The sequence below is a fragment of the Rhinolophus sinicus genome, linkage group LG04 (genome assembly GCF_036562045.2).
Source record: "Rhinolophus sinicus isolate RSC01 linkage group LG04, ASM3656204v1, whole genome shotgun sequence".
Classification (NCBI taxonomy): Eukaryota; Metazoa; Chordata; class Mammalia; order Chiroptera; family Rhinolophidae; genus Rhinolophus; species Rhinolophus sinicus.
Window position 1 is genome coordinate 21,249,731 of NC_133754.1, and position 20,778 is coordinate 21,270,508.

Consider the following 20,778-nt stretch of genomic DNA (forward strand, 5'->3'; position numbering starts at 1 on the left):
CTCACAGATCTCAGAGAAACATTTTACTTTCTAGATTACCAATTTATTATGAAAGGATGTAGTGCAGGAACAGTCAGATGGAAGGGATTCGTAGGACAAGGTATGGGGAAAGAGTGTGGAGTTCCCATGCCCTCTCCAAGCATGCTACTCTCCCTGAATATCCACTTGTTCACCAACAAGTAAGATCCCTGAACCCTGTCATTTTGGGTTTGTATAGGCATGATTGATTAAATCATTGTCTGTTGGTGATTGAACTCAGTCTCCAGTCCCTTTCTCCCTTCACTCCTTGGATGTCAGGGCGGCAGGACTGAAAGTTCCAATGCTCTGATCACATGGTTAGCTCTACTGACATCCAGTCCTTAGAGGCTTTCCACAGCATTAGCATAACAAAGACACATGTCCAGCCTTCAACACGGGACATTCCGAGGGTTATAGGAGTTCTGTGCTAGGAACTGGGATGAAGACCAAATACATGTATTTCTTACTATAAATCATAATATCACAGTAATCAAGCCTAAACACCATCTCATCAGGTTATAAAAGTACCCTGTAAATTCAGAGACCTATCGGAAGAACAATGAATGCACTCTTCAGTTGTTCCACCAAAAAAAAAAAGAAAAGGAGAGAAGAGAAAAGAAAAATGAAAGGATATGTACTTGCTTGGCTTTCTTCAAAATTGAAATAGAACGTGAAAGAAAACTTAGTCAACTTGACAGACTAACAGTCAGATTTATACTTCAACCTATCATCATGCCTGGCAGCAGATGCTATTAAAGGAACTACTTAATTCAAGCCATAAAAAGTGAGCATTTACTTTCCAGAAATCATCTTATTCTCTTAGAGGACTTCAGGGAGTCTTACGAGTTGAGATGTCTTGAGTCTCCTTTGCCACCTTCTGCCATTCTTTCACTGAAAACACAATTTCAGGTTTCAAAACTTTGAAAAGTTGCTATTTAGCAGAACAGTAAAACAAAATTCAGACTTGCCCAAAATCCAACTATAAGTCATCAATGGTAAACTGCTCCCATGTATAGTCTCATTCATTTTAATTATGCATTCTGGTAGGTGATACTATTATACCAGGTACAATACCATGGTACAAGGTAATCGATAATTTCATCATAATACTGGTGACTACAGCCATGGTATGAGTTTAATCTTCCATATTTAATTTTAGTAATCTCTTTATGTGTCCTTGTCTTCCAGTATATTATGCATCAATATTTATTCCCCCCAAAAGCTTTATTTTCCACCCCAGGCTATTTAGCTTTCGCTATAGCATACAGTCTTGGAAGCCCGCTGGAGATTGATGAAAGGACACTAACCCTCAGCTCAGTTATCCTCTACTACTACTACCACTTTGAAAGACTGAGTTTATCCTAGTCTAATATCTTGTTGTTTAAAAAAAAAAATCTTTTTAAATCTTCTTTTACATTATTACATATAAAGGTATCCAAGACAGTATGAAGGGGTTGGTTTTCCTCCATCCAGATGGCAATATTTCATCCGACCCAGAAGCCTCTACCTTCTTACAGCAATCACACAAATCTTCTCCTTTTTAATTACTATTATTGAGTAAATCATGCATTGCCACTCAGTTGAGCTGTGGCTTATTTTCATTATCATTATTTTTGTGTCAATCATTCTTTTGAATGACTCAAACATTGTTAATACAATTAAAGACAATATTTGCATGGGAGCCAGTTGGCCCAGGATCTAGTGTGGTCCCTTGCCCTTTTAGCGGTAGGGTTGAATAAAGGGTCCATACCTGGAGTGTTGGCTACCCACCCAGAATATGGGTTCTACCATTGGTTAGATCAGAGACATATTGTTTGACTTGTCTCGTTACTCATCATTGTGTATTCTATCTTATGTTGCTGGTATAGCTGTTGTTATTATTGTAACAAATTACCACAAATGTAATGGCTGGAAATAATATAATTTTATTATCTTACAGTTTTGAGGTTAGAAGACTAAAATAGGTCTTATGGGGCGAAAATCAAGGTGTTGGTACAATTGTATTTCTTCTGGAAGCTCTAGGGGAGAACTCATTTATGTCCCTTTTCCAGTTTCTGGAGGCCACTTCACTCTAATTGACCTCTGCTTTAATCATCATATTTCTTTCTGACTCTGACACTTTTGCTTTTCTCTTATAAGCACCCTTATGATTACATTGTGCCCTCTCAGATAATCCAGGAAAATCTCAAGTTCCTTAACCATATCAGCAGGTTCTTTTCCCACATAAGGTAATGTGTATATGGATTTAGGAAATTAAGTCATGGCAATTGAAAGGAAAGGCACTATTCTTCTTGCCACAGTTTCAAATATGTCTCAACTTTTTCTTTGTTTAGTTTTCTTTACTTTGCCTTCCTAGATCAGGAGATGTGTTATCACTTAAGGGATTGGCAGGAACCAGAAAATAATATTTCATAGTCATTTCCTACTTTTTTGCCCCCTCCCCTTTTTTCAATCTATCCTGCAATGCACACTCTGCTTTTTATACAGCAGTGGCCGTGGGTTTGGATTAGCAATCAGATTGATGAGGAAAAAAACAGGTTTCTCTTTATAGCAGGTGTATTTACCTAAAAGCTAAGGGAAGATGTTCTTTTCTTCTGATGGTGAGAGAATCAACACAGCATAGTCAAAATCTATGATTTCTAATCGCCAATTCCAAAGGCCAGGTATTCTGCAGTCTAGATGTGTGCAAACAAGAGAGATGAACATGATCGTTTGAGATAGAGGTCAGCTAAAAAATGCCATGGTTTCTCTTCAGTGATTACCCTTAGCTGGTCATAATATTCCCTCAAGGTTAGTTACAAATTCTCAAGGGATACATAACTAATATCTATTCTCTAGTGCAGCTGCATTTTATCGTATCTAGTTATGCATTACTTGATAAACTATGTAGACAATGAGATACAGATGCTTAGTTCAGTATGTAGCTCTGGACTGGATTGTCATTTATCATTGATCCGATACAATCCACTCCCTAATACTTCTTTGAGTTAATGCTGCAAGGTGGATTTAATAAAAAATCAAATTCTTAGGTATCCCTAGTACTAGAGGAAAGGCTATCAAACTAGCTATTAGCTATTAATCCTTTTCTTCCAGTATCTTTCAATTAGATTTTGGAAATACATGTCCATTATCATTTCAAATATTGGCTTTCTGTATTTCCTCTCTCTCTTCACATTCTTGGATCCAATTACCTGTGTTTGAGACTTCACTGATTTCCATAACACCCTAGTCATGTCTCTCTGTTTCTCTCTCTCCCCCCCCCCCCATCTCACATGTTCTACCTCTGCTGTTACTGATCCTCCTTTCACTGAGAGGTGGGGTCTGCATTTCCTTTTATTGAATCTGAGTTGGCCCTATGGATAGTTCAGACACCTAGAGTATGGCAAAAGGAATACTATATACTTATTGAGAATAAGTCATAAAAAGGATATAGTTTCTATCTACCTCACTTAAGGATCTGTGCTTGTCCTTGGAACCTAACCATCATACTGTGATGAAGTCAACATGGAGATTCCAGGTGAACAGACCCAGAGGATAAGTAAATGAGGTTTCCCCCGCTGTCAGCCAGCATCTTCCTTTAGAAACATGAATTAGTGAGACTTTGAATGATTCAGTCTCTAGTCTTGGAGTCTTCCCTCTCGGGCACTGCACATCATGGAGCAGAGATAAGCTATCCCCATTGTGACCTTTCTAAATTCTTAACCCATGTTACTCAGAAGTGTAATAAATGATTACTCTAAGCTGAAGTAATTTGCTCAGTTTTGAGACAAGCTTTGAAGCAATTTGCTACACAGACACAGTAATTAGAGCAGAGGATAAAAGAATGAAGGCTGGCTGCCTCAACTGGGTGAATGTGTACTCCATCTGAATGTGAGGAATAGTAAACGGAAAATTCTTTGGAAAGGTTTCCTATGTGTTGGTGGAATCATCGGATCATAAAATTCTGTCCCTCCTTCATCACAGATATTTGCCATTCCCTTGCCAGATTCAATTACACCAGGCTTGGGACTTCACTTATTATCTTGGCAGAAAGGGAACTTCTGCTCAGGACAGTATTTTAATTCATCAGAATAAGAAAACAGTAAGCTGGAGGGTTACTTCTTTTCAGAGACTAAACTAGATCTGATTATATGAGCACCCAACTTTCCATTATATTTTATTTTTCTAATCCTATTTTTTCTAATCCTATTTTTTCCAGAGACGAAACCAAAAAGGAAACTCGGGTTCAGTCTATTCTTGAAACTTGCCCTGTGGGTAGCCAGTATGGATAGCTCAATCAGAGACTCCTATTCAGAATGCCAAGTCTGTAGAATGGCATGTAATGAATAGGAAATGAGGGGAAATTGTCACAAAAAGTAACAAAGCCCATGAATGGATAATGATGCTAAGAAAGGATACCATCATTCTCTTCAAAGGAACTCATACCAGAATAAGAGAATATTCACAGTTGTTTCTTTCAATCATAGTGCCAATTCATGGCCAATGCTCAAAGACACCCCTGATTTGTTATCCTGTGAGAAAAATTGAATTAATTCAAACTATGAAATTTACCTGACAAGTATACTTTGATGAGTGGAAGGAAAGACATCAATCTGTGTCCTGTGATATTCCGCTTGAATATAGCAGTGTGGAAATTTTCATTTGGGTTACTTTATATATATATATATATATATATATATATATATATATATATATATATATATATATTATTTTTATAATACTGGTTCTTATTTGGCCTGGAAATAAATCTTCCCTTAGAGCTTGACTGGATTTACTCTGACTGGCATACGACATCTGGTGTACATGTTGCTGTGAATCAGAATGACATTCTGTTCAGGCAATTTCCTATGTATGAAGAACAGCACATTTCCTGGGGGACACCATTCTAATAGGCAAATACATTATACTTCAATTGCTTCAATGGCACAAGTATTCAATGGACACAGCACATAGAGTAGCTTAATCAACATGGGTCCCCAATTCATAAGCAGGCCCTGGGGATCTTGGGAGCTAGACCAAATGTGTGAATACAAAGAGAAATTTATTATCTGGAGGATTGAACGCAATGATGATGACCAGATAAGTCCCAGATGGGGACCCTAATGTCATTCACTTCTGTATAATTGCTCATGTTTGGTAGACAACCTAGGGTTAGCTGATGAAGCTAAATGAACTCTTTCAAATATAATATTGCAGGAAGCTCACTGGAAATCTTGGAGAGAGCATGTGCCTTCATTGCAAAAATAACTTGAAAATGTTCATTCCATTGTGGTCTGATGTGTTTGAAGGACACACTTAGGAGTGCTGGAGGTTCAGGATAGTGAGGTCCATTTGGGGGAATCCTATGGTCTGCTTATATAATGTAAAATCATCCCTGTCTGTTGTGCTATTTAGTGCTGCATCCTCTTGACCACTAGTTCATGGAATTACAAAGGAACTTATATTTTCTCTTACACAGTTAGTTGGAACTGTGTTAATGATCCACAGATTAATTATCCACACCATGGGAGGCAAATGAGTGGCTTTCCCCAGTGATATTTGGGAATCTGTTTCAAAGAAAATATGTTCTTCGTAGCTTGTTTATGGCTATACCCCCCAGATAAAACGGAATTTAGAGTGTGGAGAGCACTGGTCTCTAAGGACTCTAAGTCAGAAAATGTGTATGTGAAAGGCATTTTTTTTCCGCAACAAGAAATAAAGCAATGACATTAGTACTGACTAACGTATGGTATGCTAATCATTATATTAATACCATTTCAATAACGCCGTAGGGGAATTATAGTATTAATGGTTCAAATGTATAGTTAACTAAGAACAAAAGTCTATGGAAAATATCCCCAAATACATTTTGAATAGTTGATTTAAAATTCAAATTGTTATAATATACATGGAGACGAGTAACAGAAAGATAAAGAAATAAATGTAGCTTTGGACAAGTAACACAGTTAAGTGTTCCTATTAACATCTGTAGAAATTTACAAATAATAGTAGGCAAAGTTGCATGAAAAGTAGTCCAGTTAGTAAAGGACTATCAGAAAATTTGTCAGGGCTATGATCATGTTCATTGTATTTGAGGAGAAAATTCTAATTTTTTAGAAGTGTTTTTCCCTTAAGAATTTTTATTATTTTATTTTATTTTATTTTATTTTATTTTATTTTATTTTATTTTATTTTATTTTATTTTATTTTTTAGTGTATGGATAAATTGTAGCAAGGATAAACTGATATCAAGGATCAGGGTTGGGGTAAACTGGAATAAAATAATTAGAAGAAGGTTCTAAGATTTTTGTTATAACATCAGGATGTGTGAAGGTTTTGCCCATGTTTGAATACTTCATATAACCTTTACTGATGGAATGACTCAGGGTGGACCTAAATCTACTTGATCTAGACAAGAGAAAATCTGAACAAAGACTGTACCAAACAGAGAACCTATAGTTCTTTGTTGAGATTGTTTATTGAGTAATGAGTAAGTGAAAATGACAAGATGCATTTTGCTTGGGAAACAGAAGCGAGTCATAGTTCCCTGAGAGGGCTACACATTTAAGCCAAAATCATCCCATAGTGCAGAGCTTTCTGGAGCTGAGACTGCCTAAAAACTCTCAGCCTCTCATCTTTGAATACCCATTTACAATATGCAATGACTGGAACATCACGTGCTATGCATGCGAATCAGGAGGTCACTGCTATGCTGTCACTGAACATTCTTTGCTATTTCCTCTCCTGCACCTTTCCTTAAACCTTAATACCTATGGTGTCAGATAAAGCTATTGTTTTTATGAATTATTTAGTAAGCTGAATCTAATACACTGAATCTAATATACACTAATGTAGTGTGAATCTAATACACAATAATAATATGATAGAATGGGCGATATGGTGAACAATCCATGTGATAAAGGTAATCTACCCATCATAAACCAAAGAATTACAAAAATATCAAGACTTATCATAGCAAGATAGTCAGAAATAAAAAGCATCATCCTAAAACTACACAGAAAAAAAATTCATTACTGTCAAGGAAGCTATGACATGACTGACAGCTGAGTGTGCAAGAATATCCACATGTAATTCAAGTGAACATAGACCATTTATCAAAAGTAATTATATTTGCCTAGCCATAAAGCAAGTGTCAACAAATTTCACAATATTAAAAGTATTTGCTGTATGATGTCCGACCAAATTGACCATAGATTCACCCATAAACAGGTCTCAACAAATTTCAAATCATTGAAATCATGCATAATATTATACAGTGTTTCCCCAAAAATAAGACCTAGCCGGAAAATCATCTCTAATGCATCTTTTGGAGCAAAAATTAATATAAGACCTGGTCTTATTTTACTGTAAGACCAGGTCTTATATAACATAACATAACATAGCATAACATAACATAACATAACACTGGGTCTTATATTAATTTTTGCTCCAAAAGACTCATTAGAGCCGATTGTCCAAATAGGTCTTATTTTCAGAGAAACAGGGCAATTTGGTATGGAATTTCAAAAAGAGAAGTAAGGGCTAATACTTAATTATTTAATTTAACCAATATGGGGGAATATTTTGACCTTATAATAATATTCTTTTGTTTTTAATTAGCATTTGTTGGGTGACCATGGTTAGATGATTAGATAAAGAAGATGACATAAGTCAGACAGAGAAAGACAAATACCATATGATCTCACTAATATGTGGAATCTAAAAAAAAAGAATAAATGAATGAACTAATCAGAAACAGTCTCAGACATAGAAGAAAAACTAAGGGTTGCTAGATGGGAAGGGGATGGAGATAAGGGGGAAGGTGAGGGGATTAAAAAGCACAATCAGGTAACCACAAGATTGCCATGGGGTTACAAAAGTCAATTTGGGGAATGTAATCAATAATGTTGTAAAGATTTTGTAGGGTATCCGATGGACAGTTGTCTTATTAGGGAGACCACCTCAGGGAAGATGTAGATGCCTGATCACTCAATTACTCAATTGTACACCTGAAGCTGAACAATAATAAATTTCAACTATAATTATATATATATATATATATATATACACACACACACACACATATAAATATACATATGTGTATGTATACATATGTATACATGTATACATGTATATATGTACATATATACATATATGTGTATATATACATATATATATGCCTGTGTGCATATATATGTGCATATACATATATATACACATATATATGTGTATATATATATATATATATTTACAAGAAGTGGAATATAGCATCAGGAATAGAAACAATGGAAATGTAATGGCTGTATGCAATGTCAGAGGGGTAGTAGATTGGGGAAGGGGAGTTATCACTTTGTGAGAGATATAAATGATAAATGTCTAACTATCACACACACCTGAAACTAATAAAAAAAAGTTTTTTAAAAAAATAGAAGATGTATATATACACAATGGGATACTACTCTGTCATAAGAAAATATGAAATAGGGCCATTTGCAACAATATGGATGGATTTTGAGATTATTATGCTAAGCGAAATAAGATAGAAAAAGTCGAGAACCATGTGACTTCACTGATATGTGGGATGTAAAACTGAAAGCAACAAAGGAACACAACAAAAAAAGAAACAAAAACTCATAGACACTGATTAGATTAGTGGTTACCAGAGGGTTAGGGAAAGAGGGGTGGTGGAAGAGGGTAAACAGGGTCAAATATGTGGTGATGGAAAGAGAACTGACGTTGGGTGGTGAACACAAAAAGTGATGTATAGATGATGTATTACAGAATTGTACACTTGAAACCTATGTAATTTTACTAACCATCTTCACCCCAATAATATTCTTAAACAAGATTGTATATTGTGAAAATTAACCAAATTATTTGAAATGTACATTTACAGTATGCAAGGAGTATGGTATTTGTGTATAAACTTACCATTTTAATCTTTTTAAAATATTTATGAAAACATAAAATAGATTGTAAGGATATTTTTAAGTTCAGTAAATATAGTGTCAAAATTAGCAATGCCCCAAACATGCTTTAACCCTGAGCTCATTAATTTTTGAAGCTTAAATATTCTTAAAATATAAATTTTTAAATATATAAGTATCTAGTGTGGTTAGACTATTAGTAAACAAAATGTAGCATTAAGTTTAAAAATATAAATTACTCTAAAGAAGTAGAGCTTTTTCAGGGATAATAGTATGCTTAATAGTTTCACATGTTGTAATGTAATGGATGATATCAATCACTTAAATTGAAAAATAGCCATCACTTGAATAGATATTAAATCTATTTGATTAAGTTAAGAAATAATTACTCTCTTTTTAACTTTTTTATCATGGATTTTTTTTGTCTGTCAAACTTAATAGCAAAATAAGTGAGAAAAACAGTAAGATCCCTTTTAAGTATAAGCTTTTTCAGAATGATGCAATATGAGAATGATTCTAAAGGACAGTTTTGCTTTGGGGAAGAAAGGTATAGTTTTAAGAAGAGAGGTCGGCAAAATTTCGCTAGCTTTGAGAATAGGTGATCAAAAAAGAATCTCAGAAAGTAAAAGATTTATTCTTGTATTTTAGCAGTCTTTGGTTGTTTGGACAATGATGTGGATTCATCAAAAAAGGTTAAGGAGGAAGAGCAAGGTTAAGGTTATTTGAGAGAAAGTGTGGCAATTTTTCAATGCTATAGCACTCTTGTCAGAGAGAAAATTGTAGTCAACACCAGCTACACTTTGTAAACACAAGCTACACTTCAACCACTAGGCAGTTATCAACAATTTCACAATCAGTTTTGTTGTGTTTTTAATTTCATTCATTCACATACTCACTCTTATTTATTCAGTTAGATAACATGCCATCCATTCACTTATCTATTTAATTTAGTTACTATATTTAGTAGCTTATCTATTTTTGTTAGAGTATTTTAAAGAAAATATCAGCATCATAATATTCAACTAGCTAGAACTAAGTCCCTGAAAGGTAAGAACTTTTGTTTTAACATACATATTATGCTACTATCATATTCAAAATTACTAAAATAATTGTTTAATATCACCTATACCCAATTATCATCACAGCTCCTATTGTATTAAAAGAAATGCATGTCTGTTTGAATTAGGATACAAAAAATGGTCTACATATTAAAATTAGATGATATATATTTTAAATCATTTTCATTTCTATTAATCACTCTTCTTTTATTTTCTGAAGCCATTCATTTGTTGAAGAATTAGGTCATTGATATTGCGAAAAACCCACTTTATTAATAATAGTCTAGTTAAAAAGTAGAACATTTTACTGAAAGATATAAACATATTCATTATGCAACATATTTTAATGGTGTGTCACAGACCTTTAAAATACTAAAATTATAACAAAGGAGTCTATTGAATTTTACTACAGAATGTTTGTAAAATTGCAATTACGCACTAATGGCCTCATAGGACATCAAGGGGACAGCTCATGTTAAAACTAAGCTACTGAGATTGAACTAACTACTTTCAATTACTATTATTACTCAACCAAATAAGTATAATTGTTAACGCTGCTGAAGTTAAAAATATATGAATTAATAAAGTGTATGAATTAAACTGCTACCATTCACAAAGAAAGGATTATTACTTGTATTAGATAAATTCATGTTTAATATAAAATCAGATTAACAAAAGCAGGGAAATTAGAAGATTTATATAACTTTGGAGACAATATTTAGAAAATGTGCAGAATTTTAATTGTAGAAAGGCAAAATGTCAGCTTCAAGCTAAAATCCTATTACATTACTTAGAAGTCCTCAAAGTTCTGGAAATATTAAATGTTTCCTAGTATGGAAAGTAAGAATATTATAATAGATAGCATAGTACCCAACTATTTTATGGACTTTAAATAAGGTAGTCATATAATTTATTGTCTAAATCAGGACATAGATAAAATGATCATATGATTTGTTACCCAGTGAACTTAGAAGGAGGGGATAGATTCACTTAGATTTAGAAATATTTATAAATTAAATTCTTTATTTTCACAGGTGTTAAAATAAAGTAGAAAGCTTTATATTACATAAATTAATCATTTTGGCATACAATTAGTGACATTTAATACATTCAAAATAGCGTGCAACTACCATCTCTACCTAGTTCTGAAACATTTTATTACCCCAAAAGGAAACCCTGTACCCATTAAGCACTTGCTCCCCATTCCCCCTTCTTCCACCCCCCCCCCAGTAACCATTATTTGAGCTGGTAGAAATAGTATGTGTTTTATAGAAATTATTTCTTAACATAGGAAATATTTTAAAGCACATGCATTTAAAATAATTGTAAGTTAAATAGGAAAATATGAATTTTGCAAACTATGTAAAAGATACCACATCATGATGCTTAGCAATATGAGAAAATGCCAAGAATTTCACTTCAGTTTTATAACAATGCACCACTAAGTGATAAATGATTCATGTTGGCATGCACATTAATGTGTTTGTTCTTAAATTTATATATATATATATATATATATATATATATATATATATATATATACACATATACACATATATATATACACACACACACACACACATTAACTATAAATGGGTATAATCTACCAGTCATTTTCATTATTTTCATTAGTAGTTCCTTATTTGATGCCTACAATAATCATTTTTGGTAATTGTGACACTTACTTTCATTTTTGATATCAGAAATTTTTTTCTGGAACATATCCAAGGATGCACATTTAGAAGGTGGTGAAAAAGGACTAAATTCCAGCAACCCCACCTTATATGTAGTGATCTTTGCACTGTCTACAGTACATTACGTGTTAGTATGTACATATAGTGTATATACATGTTTGTGTTTTCAAACAGTTTAAGCTACAAAGTTAAGTTTAATATGCATATTGATCCATAGGAAATATGCAAATAGCTACAATAAATGCATCAGCATATGGAACTCCCCATCTCACCACTTTGTTAAATAATTGAAAAGTAATGAAAATCTGAATCATAACTTGTGTTGCAATGTTATATTCAAGTGATTCCTTTAAAATTAATGTGGAATTCCTGAAAACATTTGACGACAGTCAACCCTTAGCAGCTATGGAATTGTTAGAATTCAATTATTGAACATATAATTCAGCAAAAAACAGATCCTTAGAAAAATAATCAAATTCCAAGGCAAGGGGACAAGTATATGTGGATGGGCCCTGGAGAAGAATGATCTGGATAACTGAAAACAACACTAGGAATCAACAGTCATATAAACTTGTCATGACCAATTTATCTTATTAATTTAATTTGCAAATGCCCTCTCATTCTAATTTCATACTAATGCCAATTAACTTGAAACTCTAAGATCACTAGTGATCTCCATGTTGCTAAATTCAATAACCAACTTTTTAATCTCGTGTCCTCATCTTGATTTAACTATTGTCAATATTTGAAATGGGCCACCTTTCACAGTTGCTTAGCATTTCTTCTCTGTGTGTATGTTCACTTGCTGGTGGCCCACTTAATGACTTTGCTTCTACCTCAATGTCCATTCCTCATTTTTACTTGATCCCTCTCATTTTTTTGACAACCTAATATTGGAAAACGTGAAGTTCAAGTCCTTGGCTTCTGTTTTTATCTACCGAAACTGACTGTGTTGGTAATTTGACAAATCAATTTATACTTGCAGCCCAGAATTCTTGCCTGAACTTCAGATTTCACATAGCCAACATGTACTTAAAATCTCCAGATGGGATTCTAATAGGCGTCTCACATTTAACATGTCAGTACTAAATTATAGCATCTTGTGACATTTTGCTCTCACAGATATCTCTTCATTGGTAATTTTGCAATTCAATTTTCCCCATTGTTCAAGGGGAAAAAAAAATCTTGGTTATCCCTTATTCCATTTTTTACTTGACATCACACTTTAATTTTCACAACAATTCTGCTTGAATCTACTTTCAAAGTATTTTCACTAACTGCCATTCTTGTCCAATCAACATGAACCCTCACCTGGGTTATTGCAATACTCTCATAACAGGTCTTGCTTTTGTTCTTACACACTGAAAGTCTATTTAAGTATACATATATGTATATATTTTTTTCAATTATAGTTGACATACAATATTATATTAGTTTGGGGTATGCAACATAGTGATTAGACTCATATAATTTCCAAAGTGATAACCCTAATAACACTCACACCCATCTGATAGTCTATTTAAAAAAATGATGAGGAGTCATAGAGACTTTTTAGAAAAGTTATGCTACATTATGTAGCTCATTTGTTTAATTCTTTGCATGGTTTTCCATTATACTCACAGTAATAACCAAAACTGTATGATGCCCATATATAGTTTAATTCTTGTTTGCCTCTCTGGTCTTATTTCCTAATACTCTCTCACCTTATTCACTCAGTTCCAGACATAGTGAACTCTGTTTTTCCTGGACTAAGGCAGGCGTCCTCTGTATAGGGTGTTGTGCTTGGCGATTCCTTAGTCTGGAATACACCTTCCCTTATATATCTACATGGCTAAACCCTCAAATACATCAGTCTTCATTCAGTTTTAATATTCTTAGTGAGGACTTCCTCAGCCACACCATTTAAAAGTACATTATGTTTCCTAACAATCAACATTATGTATTACCTTTTCAGATAAATTGTTCTCTATGGTACTTGCCACCATCTAACATATTCTAATTTTTACTCACTTTTCTATTGTCCATCTCTCTCTCTACCAGAATGTGATCATCATAAAAACAAGGGTATGTCTTTAATATTCAGTACTCTATCCCCAGAACCTATATTTTTTATGACATATAATATATATCAATATAACTTAATGAAAGAATTGGGTCTGTGCATGAAGAATGAAGAAAGTAATAAAGAAAACATCCTTAAAGCCGTATGCTTCTTTTGTAATCTTATCTAGAATTGATCCATTGTTCAATGATAATTCTAATTAATATCTTCTTTTGAATTCATTGCATAAAATATAACTAAAATATAGTGATTATTTTAAAATAAACTGTTTCTCATGATAAATCATAAAGGTGTTTTAAATAGTGAAAATATCAATTAAAATGTTTAACTTAATTAATGAACAAATATATAGCTATTTTGGATGACAGAGCTTTTTTTTTAGTCTCACAATTTCATGGACACGCATCATGCAGCACCGTTATTATTCTTGATAGCAAACAAGGAGCAATAACACTTCCGTTATATGAAAACCAAGGCAATAATAACTACAAATATATAAGTTTGGAAGTTAGACTAAATACATGATTGTGTCATTGTCTTTCCTGCAGGTATCTCTTCAAACAAAGCTTTAAGAATATATAAAGACGGAGAGTGCAATTTCTTGGGGAATTATCAACATGTGAAGCCATTTTTAATAATGGGCTCTTATAATCATATTTTTATAATTTTATTTTAAATGTGTAACTTCTTATTCATGAAATCATCCTGAGGAGCAGACTATATGGGTGGTCATGTTGCAGTAGGGTAAACTTTTATTTCTTTAAACACTGAATACCTGTATATTCCAGGAAATCTTCTGGGTGCTGTGTACACAGTAGTATACAAAACAGTTATGCTTTCTTTTGGGAATCTGAAGTTTATACAAAGTACCAGAGAAAATAATGAATGAAGAACAAATATACAATCATTAGTTAAGAAAAAATATAGTTATAAAAGAGAAACATGGAGTGATCATATAATGATTGGTTGTTCAAGAAGATCGTTTCTATTGAACTGACATAGAAGCCAGGACCTGAAGGACGAGCCTAATTAGTGAGACAAGATGTGAAGCATGTGTAATGAAGGCACCGAATGCAGAGTGTTTTAAAATACATTGGCAGAAATAATTTTGATGGTTTGGAGAAAGTAAAAGTTAGTCAGTATGAATTAACTGAAAAATAATATATAAGCAAATACATATAAAAGTAGAGTTTGGAGAGGTGGGTAGGTTTTCTATTTTAAGTAAAATATAAGTATATAGACCATAAAAGTTATCATCCAAACTCAGAGCAATCTTGAGAATAGTTTGAATCACCCTGAATAAATATTGGATCATAAGTGCAAACAAAGATTGACCAGGTCAAATTAGAAGCCTACATGTAGACTGTTATTTAAATTTTATTTTTTTAAGTTGAAAATGTTTTTAGACTTTACATTTAAAGTCTTTCAACTTACTATGGAGGTCTAAAGTAACGTGAATAAAAATGAGACATCGGACCAGAAGCAAAAGAGTAGGGAGCAGAAAAGTTGTGTGATAGCAGGAAGAATGCAAAAAAAGACAAGCACTCTTATGTGATGTGGGTGCAGCCTGACCGTGGCATAAAAAATGACTATTGTGAGAGATCATCACGCTCATATGAGAAGTATGTACAGACATTATGTTTATTTATATTTCTATATTCACTGAACTTCCTTTCTTACTATGCTGCACTCCTCCACCTCATACCAATGTGTTTGATTTTCATTTTCCCTTCAGATTTTAAACAAGTAAACCCATACCTTAGATTGAGGATGGGGAAACTTACACAAACTTGAAAATCTATTAATTTATGAATGCAAAGATCACCAAAAATAAATAAATATATATGTTGGTGGCAGTAATGTTGAATGTCTTACAAATTTTAAATCTAGATTATACTGAAGTGAAAAAATCAATAAATTCCTACAAAATATTCTAACATTGCTAGAAATGTCCACTAAATATTTCATGTGTTTAGGGAATGTATGCATTATAAAATGGCAGATGTGAAGGAAATAGTTATGATATCAGTAAAACAAAAATCCCGACAAAAACTGTCACAGTTTATATTAAATTATTTAGATTACTTTTAATCAAGTATGAAGTATCTGGTCTTCTTATATCAATAATAAATATCTATATGTCTATCAGACAAAGTTGGTTGAGGAAACAGGTATCATGTCATGTAGTTAACCAAGAAGGAAATTGATACAGAGAATAAATGGCTACAAAACTTTTGGAAGGGCTGAGTGGGTTCTTGCTAAGCTCCAGGAATGATGTAAGCACAATGCAAAACTGACCCAGTAGGTAAATGATGGCCTCTGAAGGCAAAAATGAAACTCTAAGCTCAAACATACTCAACGTTCTTGCTCTCCTCTTCCTCACCTTAAATTGTGATCTAGGTTTTGAAAAGCTGGAATGAGGTTGAAACTTCCACTCCTGCTGTCAGCAGGACTTCATCTCAACACCTTCTGCTCCACACAATGAATAATGGAGCCATGTACCAATAAGATCTGGGCCTGGCTTTCCTGTGGAAATATGTTTATGTGGTTATTAAATTGATTTACTTGTTATAGGCTTATTCAGATGAATTCCAGTTGATCATGGGCATATCAACCTTTTTACATATTGCTGAATTTGATTTAACCAATATTTATTATAACTTTTTGGGTATATGTCCATGAATGAAAAGTATGTTTGTGTTTCTATAATGTCAGTGTCACATTTTCATATTTGGGTTATTCAGCCTTTCTGTAGTAAGTGGTAACCCCTTACTCTTCTGTTTTTTGAAAGCATGTATGTATGTTGCAGTGGTGTTGTTTATTACTTAAAAGGTTGATAGGACTTCTCCAGTGAAATTATCTGTCTCTCGAGGTTTATTTGTGGAAAATGTTTTTTTAGTACAAATTCATTTTTTTAATGAAAAAAATGCTGTTTAGACTTTTTCATTAGTCTCAGGTGTACAAAACAATGTAATAGTTAGACATTTACACCCCTCACAAAGTGATAACCCCCAGTCCCCAGAATCTACTACGCCTCTGACATTTTATATAGCTGTTACAATACCATTGACTCTATTCTCTACGCTGTACTCTACATCCTGTAATATGAATGTAATATATATATTTATAATTATAGTTGACCTTCAATATTATTCACCTTCAGCTTCAGGTATACAGTGGAGTGGTCAGGTATCTACACTGTCCAGGAAGCAGTCTCCTTAATAAGACATGTTCCCATCTGAAACCCAACAAAATCTTTACAACATTATGGATTATATTCCCAAACTGTCTTTCATATCCCTGTGGCAATATTGTGGCTACCAAATTGTGCTTTCTAATCCCCTCACCTTCTCCCTCATCCCCCGCCTCCCGTCTAGCAACCATCATTTTTTCCTTCATATCTCTGAGACTATTTCTGTTTAGTTTGCTCATTTATTCTGTTCCTTCAATTCCATATATAAGTGAGATCATATGGTATTTGTCTTTCTCCATCTTCTGATTTTTATTTTTTATTTTTTCTGTTTGGGGAAGGCAAATTATTTTAGAATTATTCCCATTTAATCTGTTGTCATTATTTTTCACATCAAGTTCATGTTGTTAGGAACTGTAGATTGTAGGATTATTTTGTTTTTTTTCCTGTGTTTTCTTAATCAGTACTGCCTTAGAGCTGGTTTATCATTTTTAATATTTTTGAAGGATGACCTTTTGGCTTCGTTAACATTCTTAGATATCTGTCCTTTTTTTAAATATATATATATATATGATTGCCTTTTTTCTCTTATTCTTTCTTTTTACTTTCTGTGGCTTTAATATTACTCTTTTTTCCCCCCTAACATATTAATTTGGATGCTTAGACAAATGATTTTATACTGTTCTTATTTTTAATACATGTATTTAAAGCTGTAAATTTCCATCTAAGCACTGCATTATCTTTATCCCACACATCCTTATATGTTGTGGTTTTATTAATATTCAATTTAAAATGCTTTAGCTTTTCCACAACGGGTTTGCTGAGAGAACACAGTTGTAGTTAAAACCACCACTCAATCCAATTCAAAATGGGAAAGGAAAAGGCCCACATCAACATTGTTGTCATTGATTTCGGCAAGTCTACCACTTCAGGTCATCTGATTTACAGATGTGAGATTGACAAAATAACCATTGAAAAATTTGAGAAGGAGGCTGCTGAGATGGGAAAGGGCTCCTTCAAGTATGCCTGGGTCTTGGATAAACTGAAAGCTGAATGTGAATGTGGTATCACCATTGATACTTCCCTGCGGAAATTCGAGACCAGCAAGTATTATGTGACCATCACTGATGTGCCAGGACACGGGGACTTTATCAAAAACATGATTCTAGGCACATCTCAGGCTGACTGTGCTGTCCTGATTGTTGCTGCTGGGGTTGGTCAATGTGAAGCGGGTGTCTCCAAAAATGGGCAGTACCATGAGCATGCCCTTCTGGCTTACACACTGGGTGTGAAACAACTAATCATTGGTGTTAGCAAAATGGATTCCACTGAGCTGCCTGACAGCCAGAAAAGACATGAGGAAATCATTAAGAAAGTCAGCACCTACCTTAAAAAAATTGGCTTCGACCCTGACACAGTACTATTTGTACCAATTTCTGGTTGGAATGGTGACAACATTCTGGAGCCAAGTGCTGACATTCCTTGGTTCAAGGGATGGAAAATCACCCAATAAGATGGCAGTGCCAGTGGAACCACGCTGCTTGAAGCTCAGGATTGCATCCTGCCACTAACTCGTCCAACTGACAAATCTTTGCATCTGCACTTCCAGGATGTCTACAAAATTGGTGGTATTGGTACTATCCCTGTGGGCCAAGTGGAGACTGGTGTTCTCAGACCCGGCATGGTGGTCACCTTGGCTCCAGTTAGTGTTACAGCTGAAGTAAAGTGTGTTGAAATGCACCATGAAACTTTGAGTGAAGCTCTTCCTGGGGACAATGGTCTTCAGTGTCAAGAATGTGTCTGTCAAAGATGTCCATTGTGGCAGTGTGGCTGGTGACAGCAAAATGACCCACCAATGGAAGCAGGTGTCTTCATGGCTCAGGTGATTATCCTGAACCACCCAGGCCAAATGCCAGATATGCACCTGTGCTTAATTGTCACACAGCTCACACTGCTTGCAAATTTGCTGAGCTGAAGAAGATTGATTGTCTTTCAGGGAAAAAGCTGGATGATGGCCCGAAGTTTTTGAAATCTGGTGATGCTGCCATCGATACAGTTCCTGGCAAGCTCATGTCCGTTGAGAGCTTCTCTCACTACCCTCCTTGGGGCTGTTTTGCTGTTCGTGACATGAGACAGACAGTTGCTGTGAGTGTCATCAAAGCAGTGGACAAGAAGGCAGTTGGAGCTGGCAAGGTGACCAAGTCTGCCCAGAAAGCTCAGAAGGCTAAATGAACATTATCCCCAGTACCCGCCACCCCAGTCTTAATCAGTGGTGGAAGAACAGTCTTAGAACTCTGTCTCAATTGGCCATTTAAGTTTAACAGTAAAAGACTAGTTAATGATTACAATGCATCGTAAAATCTTCAGAAGGAAAAGAGAATGTTTTGTGGATCATTTGTTTTTTGTGTGTCTGGCAGTTTTTAAGTTATTAGGTTGTTTTTTTTGTTTGTTTGTTTTTTTATATCAGTACTTTTTAATGAAAACAACTTGACCAAAAAATCTGTCACAGAATTTGAGAGCTATTAAAACAAAATTTAATGAGAAAAAATATTTTACAGCTTTTTCTTTGAATTTGTTCTTTGACTTATGGGTTATTTAGAAGTGATATATATATATATATATATATATATATATATATATATATATATATATATACAAATATTTCATAATATTCCAGGTGTATGCTTTTTGTTGATTTATAATTCAATGTAATTGTATTGAGAACATATTTAGTATGATTTTCACCCTCTGAAATGTATTATAGATGTTTTATGGCCCAGAATTAGGTTTTACTTGGTACACATTTTTCTGTACATTTGCAATAATGTGTACTCTTGAGCTGTTAGGTGTATTTAATAGATATCAGTTATCCAATTTGATTGATAGTATTGTCTAAATATTTAACATCCTTAATGATCTCTTGTTGGTGGTTTTATCAGTTACTGACAGAGGAGTGTTCAAACATTGGCAGGGTTTATATAGGCTTTCACCGTGCTAGTCTTTCAATGTTTCTGTATACTTAAAACTTTTTGATAATAAAATATTTGAGTGAAAAGAAAGACATCTTAAAATTAATTTTAATTTATAAGTTCATTGAGCACTACAGTTATTTTTTAAATAGCAAAACTATTTTAAAAATAAACAAACAAACAAAACCCACCAGTAAATAAAGGCAAAGCTGAGAAAACAAATTAAAACAATATGCAGGTGGTGATGTCTGGGAGATCTTCAACTCATTAGTGGGAGAGCTCCAACAGATGATTTGGGGATGACTTTTGAGGCAACTTCACAGAGTGTCTATAATAGTACTATACAGTAAAAAGTTCTATAATGATGGAAATGTTCTATATGCTACCAAATATAGTAGTTATCAGCTACATGCAGCTATGTAATGTGACCGGTACATCTCAGGAACTGAATTTCGTATTTAATTTAATTTAATTGATTGACATTTACACTTAGAAAGCCTCATGTGGCTAATACCTATCCTATTTGACAGTAGAGCTCTATACCTTTTATTAACATTCTATTTAAAACCAGTAAACAAAATAATAGAGGTAATTTTAGTGTTTTATTGGTCAGCAACTTCTTTGTATTTAACAAATGAACAGATGGTCACAGAAATACAATCTAAATCATTACTATTTCTGAATTTTACTTATTCCACATGGAATAGCTGAAATAAAAAAGTATGTTTTTACTTCAAAAACATTATCAGTTATATGACTCTTATAAGAATGAGAAACATTGTTTCTTCTAAATATCTGAGAACCTCAAATAGGCTTAAATAGTATTTGATAATGATTTAAAACAGTAAAACCTATGTATTTGATTTGCATAATTTAACATG

At 33.7% G+C, this 20,778-nt stretch overlaps 1 pseudogene; it reads left to right on the plus strand.

The window, feature by feature from the left end:
* The first annotated feature begins 17,796 nt into the window (after window positions 1-17,796).
* LOC109458354 (elongation factor 1-alpha 1) lies at window positions 17,797-19,160 on the plus strand (annotated as a pseudogene).
* The last annotated feature ends 1,618 nt before the right edge of the window (window positions 19,161-20,778 follow it).